This window comes from Cygnus atratus, chromosome 3, assembly GCF_013377495.2.
Source record: "Cygnus atratus isolate AKBS03 ecotype Queensland, Australia chromosome 3, CAtr_DNAZoo_HiC_assembly, whole genome shotgun sequence".
NCBI lineage: Eukaryota > Metazoa > Chordata > Aves > Anseriformes > Anatidae > Cygnus > Cygnus atratus.
The window spans coordinates 40,458,949-40,485,596 of record NC_066364.1 but is presented as its reverse complement, the minus strand read 5'-3'; the positions used below and the strand labels follow the sequence as shown (position 1 = coordinate 40,485,596).

Sequence of the window (26,648 nt, the reverse complement as noted above, 5' to 3'; positions counted from 1 at the left end):
CTTTGCAATTTTGCTAGAGTCACCTTCTGGCAACATTTTACTAAACAGGGAATAATCAGTACACTTAAGAGATCATGAATCTATTATTATTTTGGGGTGTATGTTTATTTTAAATCTGAAACTGTAAAAATGATTCTTATGAGAATGAGCATCTTATCTTCACACATATGAAGTAATTAATTTTTCAAATGGTTGTTTACTGGAACGAAACTTGGACTGCTTTTAGAACCTACATTGGCATTTTCATCAAACTTAGTAGAGAAATCATTGAGCATCTCATTAACAGGAGGTTTGTAACAGTGCCAAATAATGATAAAATAAGGGAATACATTATGATATAAATTAACAAGGGGACAAAGGTAAGCTTCTGAACTTTTCTTATTTGCACTGCAGCTTGGACATATGCCAATAATCTTGCAGGTGAAAATATATAGCTATTCAATGGGCCTTCAAGAGCTGTATATATGATATTCTAGGGAATGACAGGAATAACAAATATAATTAAAACTACACGAAAGATGAAAAAATAAATACATAATATGGAAGGCTTCACAAAACCTAGAGCATGATGAAAAAAAAAACAAAAAACAAAAAAAAAAAAAAAAAAAAAAAAAAGATTAGCAATATGTACCTGAAATGTTTAGATTTCTAATAAGATGCCATGGAATGCAAATTAAAATATCTGAAATTGCAGCTTCAGGACTTTATTGAACAGAAACTGTCAAGACCAAGATCCTTTATGAACCTTAGGTGGAGGTGGGGTTTTTGTTGTTGTTGTTGTTTGTTTGTTTAAGTGTAGTGGCTCTTCAGAGACCTCAGTGGAAAATCACACTGCATAGGTAGGTTCTAAATAGTAAAGATAGAAGGTTACAACAGCAATGAGACTGGATAATTCTGCAGCAAATCTTGTAGTGTCATGTGTAGGAATCAAAGAATCATCATAGAATGGCTTGTGTTGAAAGAGACCTTAAAGATCATCTAGTTCCTCCCCCCTTCCCTGGACAGAGATGCCACCCACTAGATCAGGTTGTGTAGAGCCCCATCCAACCTGGCCTTGAATAATTCCAGGGAGGGGACATCTACAACTTCTATAGAAACATAATATACGACCATATATCGTACTGGTACCTTACTTCAGAGGGATAAACTAAAAGACTGTCAGAACAAGGAGAATTATATACACTTATAGATATAGAAATGTAGATATAGATGATATAGACATATCCAGATGCTTTGGAATTATAATTAATTACTATTTGGAGTAGGTATGAGACTTTAGGCAGTTATTACAGGCCAAGATGAGGCTAATAGGGACAGGGAAAGTGGCAGGTTTCCTCCATGTATATACTGCAGACAGGACTAACATATGCCTAAATGAAGTCTGCAACAGTATGCATCAAGGAACAGTAAAGTATGCCCAGGTTTCTGTTTTCAGCTCATTTTTTTATTGTGTACTCTCATTGGTGGAGTATGCTACCTCTGTGGTGGAGAACAGCTGTAATATGCTTAACAGTTAGTCAAGGTCACAGAGATGCAGACACAGAATATTGTTTGCTATTTGAGCATTTGAAACATTTGCTTCCAGAACAATAAGCAAAGCAGCAGATCGTAGAAATATTTTAGATAAGTTGGTAATGATCCTAACTGAAAGACCGATGAGATGTTGACATTGAGACATGGAAACATGGAAACATTGATACATTGAGGAACTGGTGATTCACCCAAGAAGGTACAAGCCTGTTTTGTGCTATGTTGTGTTATACTTCATGTATAGCTTGACCCACAGGGCTGTGATGTGCTGTGTATATCTTTTGGCTCCAGGGTATATTTAGCTGGCTAATAGTAACAAAGGAGCTTTATCTTGGTCAAGTAACTTCCAAGAGTGAAGAGGTACTTCCCATCATAGACTCTATTGCTAATATTCTGCAGTAGAAGGGCAGTAGTCCTACAAATAGCAATTAGCACAATGCAATGATTGTGAAGAACCTAGAGGACAAGAGAGGGATGGCTGTATGCATGTGTTTGTGTGACCCTACAAGAAAGAAACCCAAGGCTTTTCCTTGGGAATCAAAAATGTTACATGTGGAAATGTAACATATTGATAAAACTATATGCACAGTCACTAACCTTATTGATCATTGCTCTGAACTGATGCAGAGGGATGAATGAGCCTGGCTAGATGAATGGCTGCAGAAGCTGTAGAATCAGTGAAGAGCTGGAATTCAGTGATTTTCTGAGCTCCTGGGACAACATATGTCTGTGGGTCTATTTATGCTATTGAAAATACCATATTTTTACTTGTAATTACCCTGTTGTGTGACTGGTCACTTAAGTTTGTTTGGTCACTTAAACTGGAAAATAGTGTTTCTTCTCTCTGACTACATAATAAGTACATAGAACAAAAAAGGAGTTTGTTCTTGCATCAAAGCCTCAAGCGAAAGCCTTGTGCATTACGTAAATTCTTATTTATGATAACATTTAAATAGGATTTAAATTATTGTGGTTCTTTAAATTTCAGATGACTGATTAAAATGATGCATATAGAATGTGTGTAAGAAATATCTATTCAGAGGTCAAGAAGAAGACATGACCTGAAAGGAAATGAGGAGGAGATTGGAATAGCAAATTTTCCCTGCTGCCCTTGCTAAAGAAGATGACAGGAAAAGTTTGGTTCATTTCCAGAAAATCTGTGTTTTTCCTCAAGACTGCCTTTATTAGTGGATTCATAAATTGTTACCTTCTTAACCACATTTCTATAAGAAATCACAGAACAAATTCATTCTTCATGTAAAAATACATTTATTTTCTCTACACATTAATAATAACAATTTATTATCAAGGAAATGAATCTCTGAGCACATGCATTCATTAGATACCAGGCCATTCTCAAATGATAATGGACAATTATTAGTACTTTCGTTTTAACTATTACAGCAGAAATGTCATTCCTATCTATAAACAGTAAATAAAAATGCTATTTGTTCCATCTTTCTGTTTAAATGACACGTTAACCTTTTAGTTTAATCTAGCACTAGAAGTCACATGGTGTTATTTTATTAAGCAGCATTTCACGTTGTTCTTAATAGCTCCAATCAAATATCACTTACTGTTTGCCCTTGGAATGTTCACTTCTTGTGTTATTTACATAAACAAATCACGTAACACACCTCTCTGATGCAAATCCCATTGATTAATATCACATATTTATCTTGCAACAGAGGACTTCATAAGTTAAAGATCCATTAATTAGAAGAAGAACAAGTGCAGGAAATAGGAATACACAGAGTCTTTAAGCATGTGGAGTTCTGCACTGGTAGCAATCATCATAATTCCACTGAAAGCAACAGACCTATAATGATTTAAATATAAATCTTAATTCCATCATTTTGGCTGCAAAATGAAGAGCTAGACATTTTATTGGTAACAGCTGGGCATGTAGGTTCCTGAATTCTGTATGACCTTGTCAAGATTCCTCTATTTTTACATGAACACCTTTGGTCTCGAGCTATAACATGCAACTCTCCCCATTGAACTCATAAACTTAATCTAGGCAGTATTTTGTACAGTGATTATACAAGTCTCCAGTTTCATTACACAACGATATAATATTAGTTATATTTATTAATCCTAATAAAATATTGATTATTCCTTTTTTGCTAAAACTGGGCTTCCCCTAATAATTTTCTAGAGTAGAAGGTGGCAAAAATGTGGTTTGAGAATGTATATAAAGTTGCGTGATCCAAGCTAAAACATTTTTAAAGCACAGAGGTTTATTCATTCCCTGTACTGACCAGGCAGTTTAATTACGTTTGTGATAAAACCTCAATTAACCAGAGACACAACACCCTATATTATGAGGCTGTGACTCAGTTCTTAATTCTCTACTTTTCCTTCAGAAATAGAACTATAATTCAGTTTCATCTAAAAACACAACAAAACAAAAACTTATGAGGGGTTTCAAAAAGAAATACTGGACGCACGTGAGTCTTATAGCACCTAACACAAACAATCCTTATCAACACACAGCTTTCGCTAATGTGCATCCTAGCCCTGCTCATGCTTAGAATCACATGGAGCCTAAGTTTCTATGAATAGGTCCAGTGGTTACATATTTTATTCTGATGAGCATCTGAGATCTGTTTGTGTCTTATAATTGTGCCCACATCTTTAAACCCCACGAATAAGCCCCAGCTAACCACGCAGTCCGCCCCTTATGCATACAGTTGTCTCTCTAAATTGGTGGGTATACTCTGACAAAAGGTAACCAAGACAGAATGGAGAAGAAAATCAAGTACAAGACTTGTTTAGGAAGTGGAAGATACATATTTGAATTGCTCCCTACTCCATTTCAAGTCACCTTGTTTATACAGAGAGGCACAACTTAAGCAAGAGATAATAAATAAGACATACAAAATATTTTTCACCAGAAATAGACTTTCAGGAATCCAGAAGCTTGTTTTTAAGTTTTCTAAACTAGGTAAACATTTTGGACTTGAATATCATACCCTGTTAGGGTACAAGAATATGCTCAATTTGTTGATTTTTTGTTGATAGGGTTTGTTTGTTTGTTTGTTTGTTTGTTTGTTTTATGTCCCTACAGGAGGGGTATTTTACATTTGACTGTCCAGGTTGGCAGAATGAACTATTTTGCAACACAAGAGTGCACTTAACCATCTGGACTCTTAAAACACTTTGTTAAGAACTATTCTTTTTCTTACTGAATGCTAGGGAAGCTTAAACTGATGCTTGACTGTAGCCCCTAACACCTTCTTCAACCCCACAAACAAACAGATAGCACAGGTTAATCCTGGATTCTTCAGCTCATAGTCAATGAGCTGGTTTGGAAAAGGATTTAAGCTTCTATTTCCTACTCAGCAGCAGTTTTGACCTTAGACAAATAAGGTCATACTATGGTGCCTCAGTTCCTCTTTTGTAAAATAGAGATCTCCAAGGAAGGCTGAGATTTACTGATAATAAACAGTACAGAAAACTTCTCCACCAAAATAGTGTTTCCCAAAAATCTTACCCAAACCTCACCCAGCTTTCTCTTCTGGATTTTCACTGGGAGGTGGGGGGAGAGGTGTTGATGGCTAGGGTGACAGGAGTTAGTTTCATTCTTGGTCTATCTTTTAAACCTGTGCCATATGTTTATTATCATTGTGGAGGTTTCACACTAAATGGAAAACTATACTGCACCACAACCACTCTCTCACTCCCCCTCCTCAAAGGAAGAGGGGGAGAAAATATGATGAAAAAAGGGCTCAAGGGTTGAGATAATGACAGGGAAATCACTCACCAATTACCGCTATGGGCAAAACAGACTCAGTGTAGGGAGATTAATATAATTTATTGCCTATTTCTAACAGACTAGAGTAGTGAGAAACTAAAACCAAACTAAAAAAACCTTCCTCCCATCCACCCTCTTCTATGTCCTCCCTACAAGCGGCACAGGGGAACGGGGAATGAGGGCTGTGGTCTGTCCCTAATGCTTCATCTCTGCCACTCCTTCATGGTCACTCTCTGCCCCTGCTCCACGTGGGGTCCCTCCCACGGGATGCTGTCCTTCCCAAACTGATCCTGCATGCACTTCCCACAGGCAGCAGCTCTTCAAGAACTGCTCCAACATGGCTCTGTACCAGGGGGTCCATCCCCCAGGAGCAAACTGCTCCAGCATGGGTCATCCACGGGTGGCAGCTCCCCCCAGACCCCCTGCTCCTGCGTGGGCTCCTCTCCATGGGCTTCAGCTCCGGCCTGGGGCCTGCTCCTGCGGGGGCTCTCCATGGGCCACAGCCTCCTCCAGGCCACATCCACCTGCTTCACCAGAGGCTCCTCCACAGGCTGCAGTGTGGAGATCTGCTGCATGAGGGAACCATGGGCTGCAGGGGGATAGCCTGCTCCACCAGGGGCCTCTCCACAGGCCACAGGGGAACTTCTGCTCTGGCACCTGGAGCACCTCCTGCCCTCCTTCTTCACTGACCTTGGTGTCTGCAGGGCTGTTTCTCACACCTCTCTCTGTTGCACAGCAGGTTTTTTTATTTTCTTAAATCTGTTCTCACAGAGGCACAACCAGAATAGTTCATTGGCTCAGCTCTGGCCAGCAGTGGGTCTCTTTTGGATCCATCTGGAACTGGCTCTTTATCTGACATGGGGCAACTTCCCCTTTGCACACCTCAACCCAATGCAGTTTTTAAACTTGTTTTTTAGCTTTTTTTTTTTTTTTTTACTCTCTGTGCTAGTTTCTGGGGCCATGAGAAGACTAACCTAGAAGAAACAAACAAACAAAAAGAAAACAACAACAAAAGCAAAAAATTACTCTGACTAATTTCAGAGAAAAAAACTTACAAGCCTGAAAGCAATTAAAAATCTTCCTACCTGAAGGATATGCCTTAGACTTATTTCCAAGGATCCAGTGGATCCTGGACTATTTGTCAGAAAACCAGCTGAGGACCTGCTCATGTATGAAGTTTGTATGAAGTTTTTGGGAAGAGAAAATGATATTCATCAGAAGACCCTAATGTTGCTTAGCACACACATCAACAATTAGAACTATCTAATGGCTTTTCCCCTTCCAGCTCTTCCCCATTGAGACAGCTGGAACTGCATACAAAGACAAGAACACTAATGTGGAAATTGCAAATATATTGCTACTTTCTACAATCAAATATAGTCAATTCCACAACTAAGTTAGTATCTAGCCAAAGCCTGAACTATTATCAGAATACACAGATTAACAAAATTAATGGTAAACATATTAGACAGAATATGGAAATACATACCTGTCAGAGCAAGTTGAGAATCTGTCCAAAGGAGAGAAAGTTTGTGGCAGGAACATGACGGCGTGTTCTTCTTTTGAAATAGTCTGAGAAATAAATCAAACATTGCATGTTATTTGCTATATATTTAATAAAAATCATAATTGCTACATCTTTAGTGCTGACATAGAAAGCAATTTATTTTAAGGAGCTCATCTACTGTTGTCTAAGTTTTGAATATTTTTCCATCTCATATGTTGCTAATTTACTGCATCAAATGCTGCACACAGACCTTTGTTTAGTTATACAGCTTTCAACTATTCCATATTAAAAGAGTAAAAATTACTTTCAAAGACAGCCACTGGAAGAAGTTTGCAATGTATAAGCTCTTCTTTAACAGTTTCAGTCATCAATAATAGCACAGAGGTGTATGCCATAACAGCCACAGATTTCAATCATAACCAGGGCTATTTAGTCATTGTAATAATGGTCACCTTGTCCTAGGATGACTAAAGTATAATTACACAATAAAATGAATAAGCAGGATTGTGTGTGTGTGAAGTTATTTATCCACTGTGTGAAGAGAAGTAGGAGCACAAATGCATCAAGCATGGCATTGCTAGTCGGTCAAGTGAAGTGATTGTTCCGCTCTACTCTGCGCTGGTGTGGCCTCACCTTGAGTACTGTGTGCAGTTCTGGGCACCACAGTACAAAAAGGACATGAAAAAGTTGGAGAGTGTCCAGAGGAGGGCTACAAAGATGGTGAAGGGACTAGAGGGGAAGACATATGAGGAGTGGCTGAGGTCACTTGGCCTGTTCAGCCTGGAAAAGAGGCTGAGGGGAGACCTCATCGCGGTCTACAGCTTCCTCACGAGAGGGAGCAGAGGGGCAGGCGCCGATCTATTCTCTTTAGTGACCGGTGACAGAACCTGAGGGAGTGGGGTCAAGCTGCAACAGGGGAGGTTCAGGCTGGGTATCAGGAAGAGGTTCTTCACCAAGAGGGTTGTTGCGCACTGGAACAGGCTCCCCAGGGACGTAGTCACAGCACCAAGCCTGTCAGAGTTTAAGAAGCATTTGGATTGTGCTCTTAGTTATATGGTCTAAATTTTGGGTAGATCTGTGTGATGCCAGGAGTTAGACTCGATGATCCTTGTGGGTCCCTTCTAACTCTGGATATTCTATGATACTATGATTCTATAAAATGATGTTTTAAAGAAAGCTGGTAAATAGCAAGACAGAATCAGTGCTTTTTGGCTATTTTAACTTCAGCTTACGAAGTTGCCTTCTGCTTATGAAACTTGCCTTATGAAAGGTTTTTTATTTATTTATTTATTTATTTATTTATTTTTGTTTTTGTTTGTTTATTCACGTGGAGATTTTGTCCTTTTTTTTTTTTTTTCCCCTGAGCCACTATTTTTTGTCAGCCAATATTTTGAGTGAGCCAACACTAAGTTTCACTTTTTTTTTCTTCTCCAATTTCAGTAGACATCTTTTTGTCTTTTTGCAATGAATTTCCAGTTAATTTGTAAAATAAAAAATATTATTTTTCCTCATCAATCTGAAATTTGCTGTTTTGCACTATGGCTAAATAGACTTGGTTATTGCAAAAATGGTATTCTTATTCCTCTACCTCTCGTGCTTTTATGGTACTTCTCAGTTGTCTCCTTCAATGTAAATATGCCTGTTTTAATCCTATCAGAGATTTCTGATTAACATTTTGAAAAAGGCTTCAGAAACAATGCAATCTCTACAAAGAAATCTTAGATTGTGACAAAGAAAATAAAGACATCCTTTGTTTACACAATGTAAAACAATTAAATAGCACTTCAAAAACAAACTGAACAAGCACACCAAACCATAATTCTTATCATATCTTCAGATGATAATATATTAATATTAAAAACAAAGACACCTAAACTCCATAAATTAGCTTATTTAATTAAATGTACTATTTTCATTTTAAATGGAGCTCTGGATTGGTTTTCAAAGGAAAATGTTTATCAGTCAAGCTTGTTCCAATCTAGTTCCATGATCCATGAATATGACCCAAAAAATATCCACATTCAAACAAAAGACAACAGATAACCATAAGAGAAGGTGAAGAATCATAGGATTCAGAGCATTTTAGGGTGCTATATTGTTCTGAATCATGAGATATTCTTGGAGGAGTTAGTTATAGAAATGTGATGCTTCAAAGCTTTTGGAGTTCTTTTTACAGATTGATCTCTCACTTAGTAAGGCTAGTTGAACTGTTTTAGGTAGGGATATGCCATATATTTTGCAGAAAAGAAAAAAAAAAAAGATCAAAAATATATTCATTTTCCCTTATTTTGTTTCATCATATTTTCAGTTCAATCTTTTGAGCTTATTCCCACAAATACTAAAATTTTGAAAGTTTCAGCATCAGCTTCTTTAGCAGCCACAAAATCCTGAAATGTGGTGACATTCAGTTTCAGACTTTTTTGTTTGTGTCTATGCAACACAATTTCTATCAAGGACAACTAAGGGTAACTAAATAAATAAATAAAATAAATAAATAAGGGGTATGAATCTGACTTTTGAAAGTAAAAGCTGTGTGAAAATATTAGGTCCAGACACTCATAAATGAGAAATATTTCATCATGTAATTCTAACATGGAAGCCAAACAAGTACATTCATAATTCTTCCTCAAGTACGGTTACAAATGCAAACCATCTGGAACATGTTTTGCTTAGAAACAAATTACATTCTCACATAGTGAACTGTCAAAAAGAAAGACTGATTTACAGACTATTTTAAATATTAGCTCAGAAGTTGAGGTCTTGGGTCAAATCCTTTCCCTGCCTTGGATTGCCTTGGTGATATTTGGCATATCATATAAATCTAGATATCAGAAAAGGACTTACATGCCTGAATTCAAAGTTGTGATCTCAAGTCTGCTTCATTGTGGAAGCACTTGTACTCTGCAGATGTCATTACACTTTCCTTTAGAGTTCCTAAAAGTGCCGTAACTGCATATTGACAGGAATCCATATGTTCTGTGCAGTTCAGTTTATTACTTAGACCTGTTACATTCATGGTTGCAAGCTGTCTTATCTAGCTTGTCAGGAATTTAGAAACTGTATGTCTCTCTCCCTAAATCCTCTATCTGATTGATGTTCTAAGAACATTCCTAATACCTACCATAGGAACAGTATCCTCAGATAAACTAACCCAACTCATTAATTTCTTTTAAAATATCAAAAATAAGACAGCCATCTAGTAGCTTCACTATAAATATGCTGGCATACAGAGCCAGAAGTATCATGAGTCACCTGAGAGGTAGCTGAATCATATTTTGGAGATCTCTGTTTCTTTCCATTGATTACAGAATTCACAGTGATTAGTTCAAATTTACAAAGCCATTTCTAGGTGCATAAAACTGGGTGTGAAGAATTCCCCTCTGGTGACTCGAACAACACATCAGCATTTTGGATTCCACTCTGCGGTGCCTTCAAAGCACAGCTCAGAAAGCTGGCACACCTCCTCAGGTGGCATCAATTCATTCTAGTTGCAAGGCCTGTCACTGGCAGCCAACTGGAAGGAAACCTGATATATGGGCAAGAGACCACAGGCCCCAGATTTGCAAGGGTGGTGCAGGATCTAACTGTCACATGCCCCCAAAACAAGGACAAAGTAGATGAAACATAAGTATACCTGTGTAAGGATTCATTGTCCTAGTTGTTGTCATTGTTAGGCTAAAGTAATGTGTGCGTTGTCATTGCTTTTTAAGAACTCATTGTGATTGCTTTCATATATGTTTTGTTTGAGTATTTATTTTTATTTATATATATATATTTTTTTACTTTCTCTTTTCAACCCTAAGACAAGTCTCAATTGTCGAGATAGGTAACACTTTTTTGTATATAAAATATACAAATGTGAGTATTCAGAATCTAAAATGTAGCTTTTGTACTCTTTCTTGTGTTAATGTTCCATATTATTTTCTCTTATGTTATGTTTTGGCATTTGCACATAATAAGTATCAGGATTTGTACTTTGTATAAAATATTTAATAGAATTTTGTAGTTACATGCTGTAAATATTCCAAAAGTGGCAGATGGTAAAACTAGAAACCATTTGTTTAACAATAAAAACAGTTGACAATAGAACAGAACACCTTTCTCCTGTGGAAGACAATAATTTGGCGTGCATATATGCCTCATATCAAGAGGAAACAAAAACAACAAAAGCCCTATGAAGTGCTTTATTAAAAATTAAAAAAAAAAAAAAGACTGATACTAAGAATCAAAGAGAAAACAACAACAACAAAAAAAGTGTTTTCAGAGTCACAAACTATGTTGTAAATCAGATATTTACTATTTCATTTTCTTAGAAAATATCTAACAAACTGCCTGAAAAGCTGCTGGAATTTTTTTCTCATTGAAGCTATTGTCTTCTGTAAGCACCCTCAGGCCTTCAAATTTTCCATTATTCAGAAGATGTTTTTTAATGCTAACTTGTGTTTATACTTAAGGATGCAAAATATTTGATAAGACAGAGGTTAGAGAACATTTGGACCTGAAATACTGTGTGAAATTCTTCATTTTATATTTTCTAAAAAATGAAGAAGAAAAAAAAATCAAGTAAAAAGATTATTGTATATTGTTTCTAGCTTTGCAAATAACAATCCCTATTTTCTTTCTAATGTTTTCTAGAAATATTTCTGCTTTCTTTCTATTTCTTTCTAGATTTTCACAAGTAAGACCTTTGGAATATACTTGTTCAGAAAAAAATAAATTAACAGTAGTAATTCTGAAGTTACATTACCAAAATTTCCTGGACTTTTTTTCTTTTTTTTCTTTTTTTCTTTAATATAACATACTAACCCTACAGTTTGTGCTGTTACTAATGGGAGTTGCCTGGTCCAGCTTCTCTAGGTCAAGTTCGTGTCTTGTTTTGATTGGAGCAATGAATCCTTGACATCCCTCCTTCCTTGCAAACAGCCTGCGAGGTGAATCAAGTAAAATATTTCCTTCCTATTTTTATAACGGAATTTGGAGATTTTTTTTTTTACTTCATTTATTGGTTTACAGTTTTCCAATAGCAGAAATCAGCACTTCAAAAAGAACAAATGCCATAAAACATGTTTAAACTACTGAATTCTGAAATGCTCTTCAGCAGATCAAAAGGTGTAAATGAAGCCATGTATAATGTCATTCAAGGTTAATGACAAAATAAATTGTTTCCCTGTTTTCGGAGAAAGCTTTTGTGAGGAGATGCATTGCCATAAGTTTGAAATCCATTCTCTGTGACAGCTGCTGACTAGTAATGAGATCTAATGAGCTGTCTACTAGAAAAAATAACATTTGAAACAACAACCTCTTTGCAAGTTGTAAGAGCAGAGACAACTTTTCTCTCCTGAACTGATAAGCACATGCTGTTATCAATAAAATTTCAATTCAAAAGAAAATTTCCATTGCTCAATTCAAATGTGAAAGTACAAAATAAGTTATATTAAATATTTATATATTCTGAAAGAGATTATACATATATGTGTGTATGTGTACAAACATACATTAAACTAAATGAAGATTTCAAAGACAAAACATGTTTACTCAAACCTGGCTCTGAAGCTGTTTATCCCTTCCATTACTACTTCAGAAGGGAACACAGTCAGAAGCTAAAGACAAAGGGTATGTGAGTGATCTTACTGATATCAGTGTTAATGAAGAGTAACTCATTGCTGATTAGTCCCAAATGTTAGTCCCAAAATGACTTAATGATATCAAAATAGAAAGTCTTGACTTCAGATTTCTAAGCCTGCTTCTTACTGTATTTAGGTACACTTAACTTTTTATAACTTTTATTCCAAATTTTAATTGCAAGTAAACAAGTTTTCTGATATTTAACCATTCATTTGACAGTGTGTATTACATAAATATGTATGCATATAAATACATGTTTCTTTTAAATTCATTGTTGTGTGATTTGATAATGAGCATCCTCCAAGTTAGAGCTACAAGACCTTGGAAAATTATTCCACTGCCATAGATAACTTAGTTTTCAAAACCTATAGAGCATCGTTTACCTAAATATCAGTCTCTGATGTATTGAGTAAATATGTATCCTGGAAAAAAAAAATATATATATATATATATTTATATATATAATGTGTAAAAAGGTGGGCAAGCAGGAGATGTTCCAAATGGACTACTTTGATTTATTAATGTGTTTTGTTGTTGTTATTATTATTATTTTTTTTGTCTGTATACATACAAAATGTAACATATTTTTAATGGGTAGGTTTAAGAGAAATCTATATTAGGAAGGCTAAAATCATGCATTTTTATGTTTGCCTTACTACTTTTGATTACTGGCAAAATATAGCTATATGTATATCATAGTAGGTTAATGAAATTTAATGGATATAGGATTTATTGTACTGATGTTTTGAAGACACAGTGGCAAGGAACTTTCCCCATTAGGTTATATTGTCTTTGATTAATATCCAGGAGAACTTACCGATCATAAATGAACCACAGAAGAGATTCCGTCAGTGGAATAGAAACATACAGAGAACTATGAGAAGATTAATCAAACTCTTTGTACACAGTAAACAGATTGTAAAGTGTAATTGCCAGTGAACATGAAAGAAAACAGAATGTAATGCATACTAAACATAATGTTCCACGCTACTACAGAGAAAAAGAAAAAAAAAAAAACAGACTGGCCTTTAATCTGAATTACTTTCTTCTTTTATAGTTGCTTTCACTGATTCAAACTATTTAAGGAAAGCTGCAGTTTTCGTTTCAAGGCATTTTCATATACAGCGCTTTCACTTGAATGACTTAGTGTACGTGCAATGAGGTCACATTTTTTGTTGAATCCTGTCTCTGACATCTAGAAGAAGTGATTATAAAAACCTGCCCTGTGTGAATGTTCCTGAAGCAAGGCTCTAGACAACATAACAAATCTTATCCAAGTTTTCCATACCTGCTCCTCAAAACTATTTCGTCTAGTACTTAGCATTTCCTTTACCTGCCCACAGCCAGCTGAGTGAGAGCAATGATTTGTGACCCTTTGCTCTATCGTTAGCTTTTAATATATCAAGGGAAGACTCAAGGTACCTGGCTGAACAGTTAACTGCTATTTTTAAACTAGACAGTAAGGAGATGTTTTCAGAAAACAAAAAGACTCCTGTAACTGCTTTAGTTAATTCTATCTTTTTAATCGGATCCTTGTCTCTCCCTATGTAACAGGAGCAAAATTATTTTTTTAACTCAGCATCTTGTTTACATGATTTATACCATCGAGAACACTGTGCACTGAAAGTTGCAGAAGAAACAATCAGGTTCGGAAACATGAGCTGTGTTATTTTAAAAAGACATAGTAGAAGTTGTCCATAGTTATCCAAAATAGGTCCCCCTCATATTGTTTTAGGTTTGACTACTTTCAGTTCTTGATTTTCCATTTTTAGAAATAAAAGGCTCAGGATTGCCAGTAGGTAAATTCTACTATTATCTAACAAAATACTAAATAGATTTTGGTTTTCACTCTATTGCTACAAAAACAAAATAAAACAAAACAAAACAAAATATTGAATTAGCATGGATAAGTCCAAAAAAAAAAAAAAAGTGGTCAGTTATACAGTTATTAAATAACATAAATTATCGAGTATATAATAGGGTATGACCTTACTGGCACTGCCAAGTGATAAAAAAGTCACTTCTGCCATCTCTCACGAATGGTTTATTGCAGTCAACTTGCAGTTTTGTGTACCTTCTCATAGCTGAATTTAGCCATTCTTTCTGAACTCAGAAGTGCCACATGCTAGAAGAGATTTTTCTTCTTTATTCATAGCACCAGTCAATGAGTTCTCCTACTCCTGGACCTGACTGCATAACTGCAAGCCTGTATCTTTGCACTAGACAATCTAGGCACTGGAATGTTATTTACATCTAATATATATTAAAACATGTTTTTGCCTAAAGGTTGAGGCCAGGTGTTCAGTCCCATTTTGTTATGCATGTCATCTTTGATGACATATATGACAATATGTCAGAGATAGTTTGATGATTAAACCAAATTTAGTGGGATTCATAGCTTTGCCAGGTGTAAACTGAACCTCATATTGTTCACATGGAGAGTAGCAATACTGCAGAAATGGACATTTTCAAGATTTTATGTATGTATGTATTGACATTCATTATCTATGTAGCTGTCATATGTACATATAGCACAACTGAACTCATTAGTCAGCAGAGATCTCAAAAGCATAGTAAGTTGATCATATAAGGAGCATTAGGAACAGTTCCTTCCTTAAACTGACTCAGTGACTTCAGTGTTACCACATATACCCATATCAGATGAGGACTGGCCTGTAACTGAAGAAATACGTAAGCAGCAGGAGCTTAATAAAGACAGCGGACACTTTGAATGCCAGAGGATCTATCTAGAGAAGAGTGAGTAAGCGCTGAGGAAGTCTCACAACTTAAAGAATACTGCATTTTATAAAACTAATAAATCATAAAGTTACTCAAGTTATAAAATTCATTTGAAAATGGTGACCCGTGGTTATCTCTTTGTAACATTCTTTCCCTATATATGACTTCTGAATGATCAACTCCCCTGCCTCAGAGAAGACAGATTTCTGTCATTTAGCACAGAGCATCCATTCTGCTATGCAGTCATATAAAATACATCTTTGTTAGTACCTACCTTTTGATAAGGTTGTAACGTGGATGCTATCTAATTCCTTACAGTTAGGTGAACAAATAACTTATGTACTGATTGAGACTAATAGGGAAGTTCTTCTTTGCATACAAACTCCCTAGGTCAGTGGATTTCCACTAATAAATAAATAAATAAATAAATATATTGCAGATTATTTATTTATATTTCTTTATACAGAGAACACATTGCAGCCCCACTCTACTATAAACAACTTTTTTAACATCATATACTAATGATTACTTCTATCAAGTACAGAAACTACAGTTAGCTAGACCCTTTATAAGAATTTAGAAAACATTCTATGTAATGCTTGCAGTCTAAAGATGCAAACTATGGGGAAGGAGAAAAAAAGACAGCCTTTTATATCGAGGGAAACTTAGATCTTGATTTTGTAAGTAACTTAGCCTATTCTAACAGACTTAAAAATGTTTCTGCTCTGTCAAGCTGAAAGAAAGTTTTGCAATTCTAATGCGGAAAGAAAAAATTAATTGCAAAGGCATTTGGATGGGAGTGGATGTGGTGGATAAGAAAATAAGAAAAGAGACCACTCTGCAGTGGTGAGACAGTCAGATTAAACAAACAAAGAAAATATCAGAAAGGTTTATATATAGCTACATATTTTTTCAATGAGATTAAAACATATTGAATAAAAATAGAAAGGAAAACTGCCAAGGAAGGGTATAAGGAAAAGAACTTGGTCACAATGGTAAAATCAAAACATGAACTACCTCACACACCCACAATTTCAATTTTAATTTAAAAAATCTCAAAGCAAATAAATAAAAAGAAATCTGATCACCAAAACTGAAAATCTAATATACTGAACAAAATTTGAAACAATATGTAGGAATATGGAGGTAAATGGAAAATGTGATGCTATATCACATGACAATACCAAAGGTAAATTGTAGGTAACTAGATGATATCTTTTACAATAAATACTTTTTTTTTTAGACAAGTAAAATGCAGATTTAATCTGTGTGATGCAATTATTTAAAAAAAAAAAAAAAGACAGAAAAAAAAAGTTGTTCCACTTCTGAACTCTTAGTTTAACTGGACAAAATGGACATTATTTCTAGAATTGTAGGTGGTAAGGAGCTGCTGAAGAAAAAAGACGTTGGGCTGAAAGTTAAATAATGAGGCTGGAAGGAAGCTATTCTTAGAGCATCTCATACTGGTCTTAAAAAACTTCTAACTTCTACATTAACAGCTCTGCTATTGTGCTAATGAAAGATAGTGATGCAGAGTTGGGAGACTTCAGTACAGAGGAGAACCAGGATATCATCACATGTACTCAGAAATAGGATGAACAGGACTAGCACAAATTTCTACTATAAAATGGGAAGCAATATGGCAATGATGACAGTAAGAATTATATCCAACAGGAAAAAAAAAATGGAAACATTAATGTCATTATATAAAGCAGTGGCGAGACTTCATCTGAAAAATGTGTACAGTTCTTAGCCTAAGATATTAGAAGCTGAGGGAGAGTACAACTAATCTTTTTTAAAATGCATCAGATGTGTAAAATAAACAAGGACAAAATTGTGTTTAAGCTATTAGAGAGCTATGGTAGGAAATAAACAGAAAAAAAATCCTTTCTATTAATATATAAAAAAAAAATTCAGTGATTATCCAGTTTTCTTTTACTGCTGTGTTCATAAATTCCTTTTGTATCAATTTTCTGCTGTCCATTTGAGCACCTTAATCACCGAAATGCAGAATAAAAATATCTTACACTCAAGCACAATGAGAACAATTATTTAAATAAAGTGTAACTGATTGTCTGAGAAATGGTGAAAAAACATTACTTTCATGGTCAAGTAATCAGCTTGCAAGTCTAGGCCTTAAATTCAAGTCCAATGTCTGCCAATGTTGTGATTGTATGTGTCCCATATTTCAGGTGATAGCTATTTTGGAGTCTGTCTGTCTTGCTATACTTCATTTAGACTGAAAAAATCTGAGCTAAGAAACCCTTCATAAGCCAGAACTGTCTTTACCCACAAAAAAAAAAAAAAAGAAAAAGAAAAAAAAAAGGGTCTTTCCAATAGGTCAAAAGTTTTAGACCAAAATGGTCTAAATAAATTTTAGTCTTTAAAACATTTGACAGGGTAGAGCAAGTGCTTTTAACAGGAATGTGTTTGCACACTATTTCATTATTAGCGAAGGACTAGTTTTGGAAGGCAATCAATATTTCATTATTAGCGAAGGACTAGTTTTGGAAGGCAATCAATTTTCCTCAGTATACAAACCCTGAACAGCTGCAGTACTGAGCAATGACGATTTTTATTTTGCATTTATATTGTCCTTTTCACCACAGGGTTGTTGTTTAATAGAATTCTACACTACAAATGGTAAATAAATAAATAAATTGTCAGCAGTGTCATCTTCTTTCTTGTGATCTCAAATTCAGTACAAAAATGAGATTGTGCACTCATGTCTTAAGAATCACTACATTTTTGTTTAATAAGATGTGGTATTCAGTGTGATATTCATAGTATCCAGTGCAGGACCTACCTTTCACTTACTATCAGTAATGCTTAGGATGTGGAGAAATTACTGGAATCCTGAGGGTTGCGAGTAGCAAAAGGCACAACAAAAATGGCAAGGATGAAGCTGTACTCTGCACCTTACTGACGTGATCAGGCTATTGTCTTTTGCAGAGCATATAAAAAATTAAGAAGCTTCTCAGTCAGTCATATTATTTTGGTCTGTGTTAGGCTACCTTGCTTTTATGGGGTGTCTGCTCCCTATTCACACATACCTTTAACAGACACTAGCAGATTAGGCAATCTATCTCTAAGTCCTAAACCATCTAATTTATCTCAGAAAGATGTGCTTAACCACCTGATAGTGACATAAATAATAACAAACAACAACTATAGGAAACAAAACAAAACAAAACCACAAAAATTAAAGATAGTAAACAGCCATGAAATAGTCATGAAATACTTAGCCTTTCACTTTTTTCCTTTGCATATTATCACAGTAGTATTTATTGCAATTTCAATTTTTCATCATTTGACATTACTAATGGCAAATTATTAGCCAGTAGTCAAGGATACAAATTGTATGCCTTTATATGTCCCTCCTTACTTTGCCAGATTCAGATATAAATCTGAAAAGGCTATTTTCCTAATTGCCAGATGAAGTTGGTATTTGCATATATATCTATTCATTGTTAAGAGTTGTAATCTACTAGGTGGTATAAACATAGTTCTTGCTATAGAGCACCCAGCTGCACTATGTGCTTGAGCTACATTATGTACCTCTCTGAATGAGTCCTCTCTAGAACAGGTGCATATGTTATTTCTTTTTATTACTCTTCACTTCCAGTCATAAGCACCTGTCTTCTTCAAATACGGACTTTTAGTATTTAATACATCTTTATATATAACTAGGTATAGCTAGATCTGAGCAGTAAGTCAGATAGAGATATGGGTCAAAAGATGGCCTCTCCAAAATAAGTATGTAGAAACTTATGTTTGCTTTTTCCTCCATATTCCAGTAATGGGACCTTCACTCAGAAATTTTGTTTCTTAGGATATGGTAATAATAGTACTTTCAACTTCATTCAAACTAGCTATGAAATTATTTCAATGTTAGGAAAATTGCTTTAGGTCATTCTTATTCCAGTGTATACTTTTTACTAAATGGTATGACTGCAATAAAATTTAAGCATATTATCTGGATATGAAATCATTCCTATCTTTACAAAAAGAAGAGCCAGCCTGATTAGATTTGTTTCAACAGACAGATAGATTGGCTTAATCCTAGTTTGTAAGTTTTTATGATAAGAATTACCTTGAAACAATGTATTTGAGATTTTGGGATTCATCTTACCACTGAGATCGGAAGTTTATTAATTTGTTTCATTTTCAGGAAACTCAAGTCAAAACAAAGAAATGTGAATAGCATATATATCATCTGATGATAATTTATAGTCAGAAATAAACAGCTTGATTACTTCTTGTAATTACTTGTTTTTGATGTCTTATAATTCTTTTATTTTTCTTTTTTCTTTTACTTTCTCCAAATATCTATTCAGTGTTAATCATTACTAAAAATATTTAAATTATTAAATGTGTTTCTTTGAAATATCTGAGGTTAGTAGCTGTTTTTGAATGTTATTGTTGGAATCAAAATGATTTCTATATTACTATATTATTACAATAATAGTGAAAAGAAATATTTATTAAACAGTTCTTTTTTGCATTATTGCTGACAAATTCTGACATTTCCACTTCAGATGAAATATTGTGTGATTCAGCTTTTCCCTGCTATAGTTATACCCAGATTTTCTATAATTCAGAGTATCCCAGGTTCTGTCATTTTTTCTTTCTTTTGTGTCTCTCAACAGTGTTCTACAAGTTTTAGGTGTCACATTACTTACATTTTTTTTTTCCTTTGTTCTTTTGTTTCTTAATTAGAACATTCCTGATATATATATATATATATTTAACCTGGTTTCACTACCTTAGATGTGCTGGTTTCAGGTTTGATTTGCTCTTCCTACTACAGTATTAAATTTTGTCTTTCTCACTTTCTTACCCCCTATTTTGACTGGTACTCTCCTTATCCCACTGAACCTGCAAGCAAACATTTTCTTGAGGCAATACAACTTCAAACAACTTGAGGAAATAAACAACAAGCAAGTTTGCCCTGCCAAAGATTTGGCGTTACCAATAGTAAAAAATTCCTGAGAATGCTAAGACTTCTGGAGCAGTTAAAGAAACTTCAGCCTTTTTAACATCCTGTGCCTTAGGCATATTTGCTATAATTAACTCTGTCTGCCAGGGCAGTTAACTGAAAACTCACAGTAAATTTTACTATAATGGAATATCTTTTGAGAGCCAGAGGATATAGATAAAAATCATTATCTAAGTCTGTGTTCTACAGAAAATTGTTGTCTCATTATCTCTTTTTTTTTTTTTTTTTATGTTGGACCTGACAATATATTTGTCATCCACGGTGGTGAGAATTTGTAGGCTGTAGTGTCCTGGAAGCACACAGTGCTGCTTTTCATCTTTTGCTGGTTCTGTTCGCAACTCCTTCCTTTGATGAGTTCTCTTTATCACTTCATACATGACAGGCTATGATGTACACCACACCTCCATATGTGGAGAACATGGCATGGGGGAGGTACCACCCTAGTAGGGCAGGAGGGCTCTGGAGATCATCTCCTGAGGGACTGTGTGACACAGCAGGAAAATAGAGAATCAGAGCTGACTGCCTACTCATTCCAAGGCTGAAAAGAATTAAATATATATAAACACTAGATGAGAAATTAGTGCAAAAGACAAATGTAGTACGCAAATGTAGCTTGCAGTCAGATTTGTCCTTACTTCTTGGTCATAAAAAGAAATGTTTCTTGCTATATCACAAGGTCCAAATTTTAAAAGATGTAAAAGATTTAGGTGGTATGATTTTACTTAATTAAATTTAAATTGTATTGATTTATGTTTAGATACAGTATGTCCTTAATAGGCCCAGTATATAATTAAATTCAAGGACTTGCAGTACACAAATACAGGATGAATATATGTCAAAAATAAAAGTTCTATTTTTTTTCTATATATATCTTTAGCAGATATAAGAACCATAGTTTGATTAAATGTCATGAATCCAAGATACTCTTAAGAAAAATAAAAACCTATTAGCAGATATATTTCTTCACTTTCTCTCTATGTGCATTCCAGAATGCCAGGAATACTTTTGTCTAAAATCCTACCAGCTGTGGGGATAATGGTGCTTCAGAAAGTCTACATGCCACTACTGCTGGCTCTTCCGTGGTTTTAACAGCTCAGTGACAACATCAGTGTTGATCTGTAAAAAGATCAACATCACTACAGATAGCCAATGGTGAGTCTCAATGAGCTGTTGTATCCTTCATTCTCCTCCTTCTGGAGTCTTTTAAAGCAAAATTCCATGCACTGTAAGAATGAAATATACTAATGCTTTATTTTGAATACATGACTTCTAACTAGAGTTAGAAGAATCTTGGGGTAGATCAGTATTCCTTTTTTTTTTTTTTTTCCCCTGCTGAGAATTATGAACAACAAATAAAATAAATAAGTCTTAAAGGAAACCTAGACCAAAATGAATGATTGATACCTGATTTTGCTCCTGTCAACTAGCAATCTAAACACTGCCACTTTTACTTATGTCAGTAGAACTGCTCATAGAACAAGTTTACATTGAAAGTATATCAGACAGGAAGACTCAAGCTTTTTCAAAGACTGGGACTCCTTGGAATTAAACCTTGCAGCTGACAGGTATAATCTATATTTTTAAGTATTTTTAAATGTTGTGTGTATAGTATACATACAGCTTATTTAATGTAGGATGAAATTGACCTCAAGGTATAGAATCTATTATTTTGGTTTCCATTACATTTATTTTTTCCCCTATTTGTTAACAGAAATCAGATTTTGCCTGTCATTCTCTTTCAAAGCACTTATTTGTGCATTGCCACACTTACCCTGTGTGTATCAAATACAATGTCCAGATAAACTGTCATGATGCTGCCATGCAGCCATGCAGCCTATCACCTGTGAAGTATGTTCCTATCATGGCACGCACCTCTGACTGCATCTTGACATCTGTCAAATCAGTCTTACAGGAACTGCAACAAGAACTGTAGCATTTAGCAAAATGTATAAGGCATACCAAGGATGGAAACCAAACCAAACCAAACCACACCAAAAATATTTTTGTTTGGTTGTTTGTTTGTTGTTGTGTTTTTTTTTTCTGTTTGATTGTTTTTGGGGGGTGGGGAGGAGGATAAAAAGGAATAAGCAGTAAGATGAACTGCTAACACAACTTGAAAAATGGGTCTTAAAGGAAGCTGCAGACCATATCAAATAAAGAAGACATTTGAGTAATGATGAACAGGAATTTATGAGCACAAATCCTAATTTATATTATCCTTGTTTCAGTCCTACATTACTTTTAGGTCAGGCCTGGCTCGTCAAATGAAAAACATAGCACATGAGTTGGTAGCCAAGTGCTTATAAAAATTATCTCTGGAAAAAACAAAACAAAAAAAAAACATTCTTTCCATGTAATGTGATGATTTCTTATGTTTTTTTTTTTTTTTCGATCATATCTCAATGTCTCAATATATTTTAATTAATAAATCATCTAAAAATGACAAAAAAAAGCCTAAAAAAATTTACACACACACACACACACAAAAAAAGTTTTTTCCCCTTGAATAATCTAGATTGGAGTTTTCTGACTTAGATTTATCCTGTTCTGAAACTAAGTCAAAAACATTCAACAGTTGCTGAGTTTACAGGATTCTGAATTTCATAACGTATCTATCAAAATAGATGCATTATACCTTACTTAGATACTTGACCAACACTTGAATTTAAGTTACTAGTGCATCAGTTCTTATGGCAAGTAATATATATTATATGTACTCAGAGGTAGGTGACTTTGAAGGTTTTTACAGCAACATCCACTTCTCTTATATCGCACATCTAACTAATAAGTTTAAGGTGAGATTCATCAGATTATATGTTGATCTGTACAGTGTTTACATCTGAATTTATCACCCTGGATTGCCTCTATCAGTGGAGAGATACTGGCTGTTTCAGTCTGTAATAACTCTGGCCTTGTTTAGATATCTGATTTAAGGTCCTGCATTTTTTTTCCCCATTTCTTTATATGTGTTTGTAGGTGAGAAGAAGCAGAGCCTCAGTGCTGAAGTGCCATAGGTGACTGTATCCTCCATCTTTCTTTCAATTTTCATCTAAAGGTTAGGCTTGCAGAAAAAATGATTAAGCAACTTAATTGGGCAGAGGTGATCTCTTGAGGCTCTCAGTGGATCTGGTTTCCTTCCACCTGGTGAAGATCCCCACTTATTTCAGGAACATAAATTACAAAGTTGAGGTGCAAGCGATGTGTTTCAGTTAAGTAAACTGAAAAATTTTATTCTAGTTCTATCTAAATTGAGATTGCCCCAAAGCATCAGATGATTGAAATATGAGAACACAGAGCTTAAAAATGTGCCTTTGACCCTGTTCAGCCAGACTTGCAATACGCATAGCATTGTCCTGAGCTGGCTACAAAACAGGCTAAACCAACTTCAGACAGATTTATAGTGTCAGGTTTTGTGATTAAATGTTCATCTCCTCACACATGAAGAAGCCCAGAGGCACACGAGTAGACAGGGAATCCCCATTAACCCAGTCAGAGGAATAAGCCCCCTGACGGTCCCTCCCAGGACATCCCAGGAGGGCATCTGCCCCATGGAACAGGAGTGAGACCCATCATCATCAGTGAACAGGTAGCTTTCTGAAACACCTTGCAGTCTGAGGGTGGATACTGCAGTCATATGGAACTCACTGTGATATGTAGGGAGGAGCATTTTTGGATTGTACAAGGCTTATTGTTGAAGGTTTAGAAGAGGAATAAAAGGCAGGCAACAGGAGAGATCTAGGTGGTTTTAGGAGGAACAGGAATTAAGAAATAAAAGGATAAAAAGATAGGAGGGACCAGATGCTGTTTTCAGGCTGCTGATCAATACACTTTTCTGCCCCGTGCCTGATAAGCCTCATTTTGTCCCGTTTTCTCATTAAAATCAATTTGTGACTATTTTCCTGGGTGAGGGGCCTTTTTTTCAGTCTAAATCTGTCTACATGGAGGCCTGCATGCCATCAGCCAGAAGAGGGACTGCAGGTCATGGGAGCCATGTGCTTCAGGTGCCAGAAATTTGAGAGACTGGAGGGAGTGCATAATGTGTTGGTGCACATGTCAGCATGTGAGCGCTAGCAAACATCAAGCTGGACTAGCTGGTGAGTATGACAGAGTCTTCGGAGCCAAGTATTGGAGCAGCTGTGGAGAGAAGAGTTGGCTAATGGAAAGACCTGGAGGCCTGAGCCAGCAACTCAGGAGATTGTGAGGGCTGGGGATCAGGTGAGAGGCCCATCTGTGTGTGTGTGTCTTTGTACATGAGGCAACTCAGAAACCTGGGGATCCAGGGGCCAGCTACTAGGTACACTAAGGCTAGCTACTGAAGTGATCCATACTGCATATGTGTGGAGCTGATGTACACATAGGTGTGTGAGGTAACTGGAAGACAATGGGCTTCAGGTCTAGCTACTGGACAGACTTGAGTGTCTAAGGCCTAACACTGGAGGCATCCATATTGTATGTATGTATAAATTGCCCACTAAAAGACCTCCATTCTGAGCTGTCAGAGATGGGGACAGGATTAGGTTGTTTTTGTTGTCTATGTCTATATGTTTCAGCCTCTGTTAATTTGTGTGGACAGATTTGTGAGTATGTATATGCATATTGTGGAAGTGTGTGTGTGTGTGCTTACCAAGGATACGTCCTCAGCCTCCTTGCTGGCTGGACCTAGGAACACAGCACTGTGGCAGCCTCACCTCTGTCAGACTACTGGGTTTGGCAACCTGAAACATATTGCAGAGAATTTTCTATGTATTTGGTATCTATGTATTATTAAACTGAATGTTATAAACAGTTATAAACTTACAGAGAAAGGTAAGGGGCGATTTCAATCTGTTGGTTCAGATGAGAATTTCTCTTATACTATAGACAATTTCCTTAAACAGCAAAATTCAAAGGGTTCCTTCTGTGTTTTATAATACTTTTGTTCAAAAGCTGCAATCTCTGCAAGACCTAGTTGAGAAATGTGGGAATGAATGTTGTAGTCCATTTTCATTGAAATAACTTTTGGTATTGGATAAAGCTGTGGACAGACACTTCAATCTTTGCTATGCTGATCATAAGCGTGAAATATTTGTGTAAGCAGTAAGTGAGTCATTGACTCATGGAAGTTTGAGGTTTTAAATCAACGGGGGAAAACTACCACATGGAAAGCAAAATTGTGCAAAGAGAGGATTTTTAGTATAAAGCTAAAAAAAATAAAGACATCTATTTGCCATTTGAAATTACAGCAAGCTGTATCCCCAGGTCTTTCTTAAATAGAAATTCTTTATTTCTCTGTCTATACATCTTACGTTTATTATTTTTATTTATTTATTTTTTATATCACACCCACTATAATTAGGATTTGGAGCAATATGCTACTGCAGTTCTTTCTAGAAAATAGTAAGTAATAAAAAAAATCATTTGTATATCTTCTTTCAGAATAATAAAAGAATCAGCAGTCTGCACTAGTTGTATTTTTATGAGAGATTTTGTTCATTTCTTGCATTGTATACTATATGATGAGGCTCATATGACTACTGGATTATCACTGTTTCTCTGGAAGCTACAGCAATTTGAAGTAACAGCCTTTTCTTAACCTGTTTTGAGTGAAAACAGAAACAAGTTTATGAACTTCATTGACTTGGTTACAGTGTTCTTAACCTGATTTCTTTTTATCTCTATTCAAAAATACATGTAGTTCATTATTTTGTTGTGATGGGAATGTTTTGAATGCATGAATTAGTCATTCAGTAATGAAAAACATTAAAATAGGTATATCAAGCTGAATCCACAGTGCACCTACTTTTTCCATAACATTGGAAGGATAGGAAGCATAGGAAGGATAAATACAGATAATAATTCTTTATGCAAACCCAGTTTTTAGCAGTGTGCAAGGAATTGCCACCTGATTGTATAATCTTTCAATAGTTCCTGATGGATTTTTCTTCTATGAATGCATTCAGTTGCTTTCTGAATCTATGCAAATATTTGACATCCACAAAATCTGTTGTCAATGAATTCCATGGTTTCAGTTTTATATCATGATTGGACAATACATACCCTGTCCTGTCTCTCATAAACCTTATTGTGAAGTGTGGAAAATTGTGCAAAATGAAAATAACTTAAAAACTAAGTGGAAGCAGTCAATAAAGTGGTTTACAAATGATTTGGTAATCATGGGCTTTGCACCTCTCTGTAATCACATTTCAGACTGCCTTTGAAAGCATATGGTTGCCTAAGTTTCACTGACTTGAAATATATGATCCCACAACAATTTTCAGATAAGAACAACAGAGCCAGCTAAGCAAGTACACATCTTTTGCTTAAAAATGACTCCATATGTTTTAACTAAGAGTGCACAGACTCTCTGGAGACAAATCACGAACAGAACTCAGCCTTACAAAAGCTCAGACTATGTTTTTGCTATGAGACAACAATCCCTTTCTTCAGTGTCTGTCCTATTTTACTTAATTTAGTCACATCTTACTGTCATTTGTATCAGAGTTAGTTATAAG

At 35.4% G+C, this 26,648-nt stretch overlaps 1 long non-coding RNA gene across 1 annotated transcript; it reads right to left on the bottom strand.

The window, feature by feature from the left end:
- Window positions 1-2,798: 2,798 nt before the first annotated feature.
- LOC118254337 (uncharacterized) lies at window positions 2,799-24,844 on the bottom strand. The gene is made up of 3 exons (XR_004780656.2): window positions 24,782-24,844; window positions 6,777-6,859; window positions 2,799-3,349 (listed from the first exon to the last, which is right to left on the bottom strand). It is a non-coding gene; the product is annotated as an uncharacterized LOC118254337 (long non-coding RNA).
- Window positions 24,845-26,648: the final 1,804 nt, after the last annotated feature.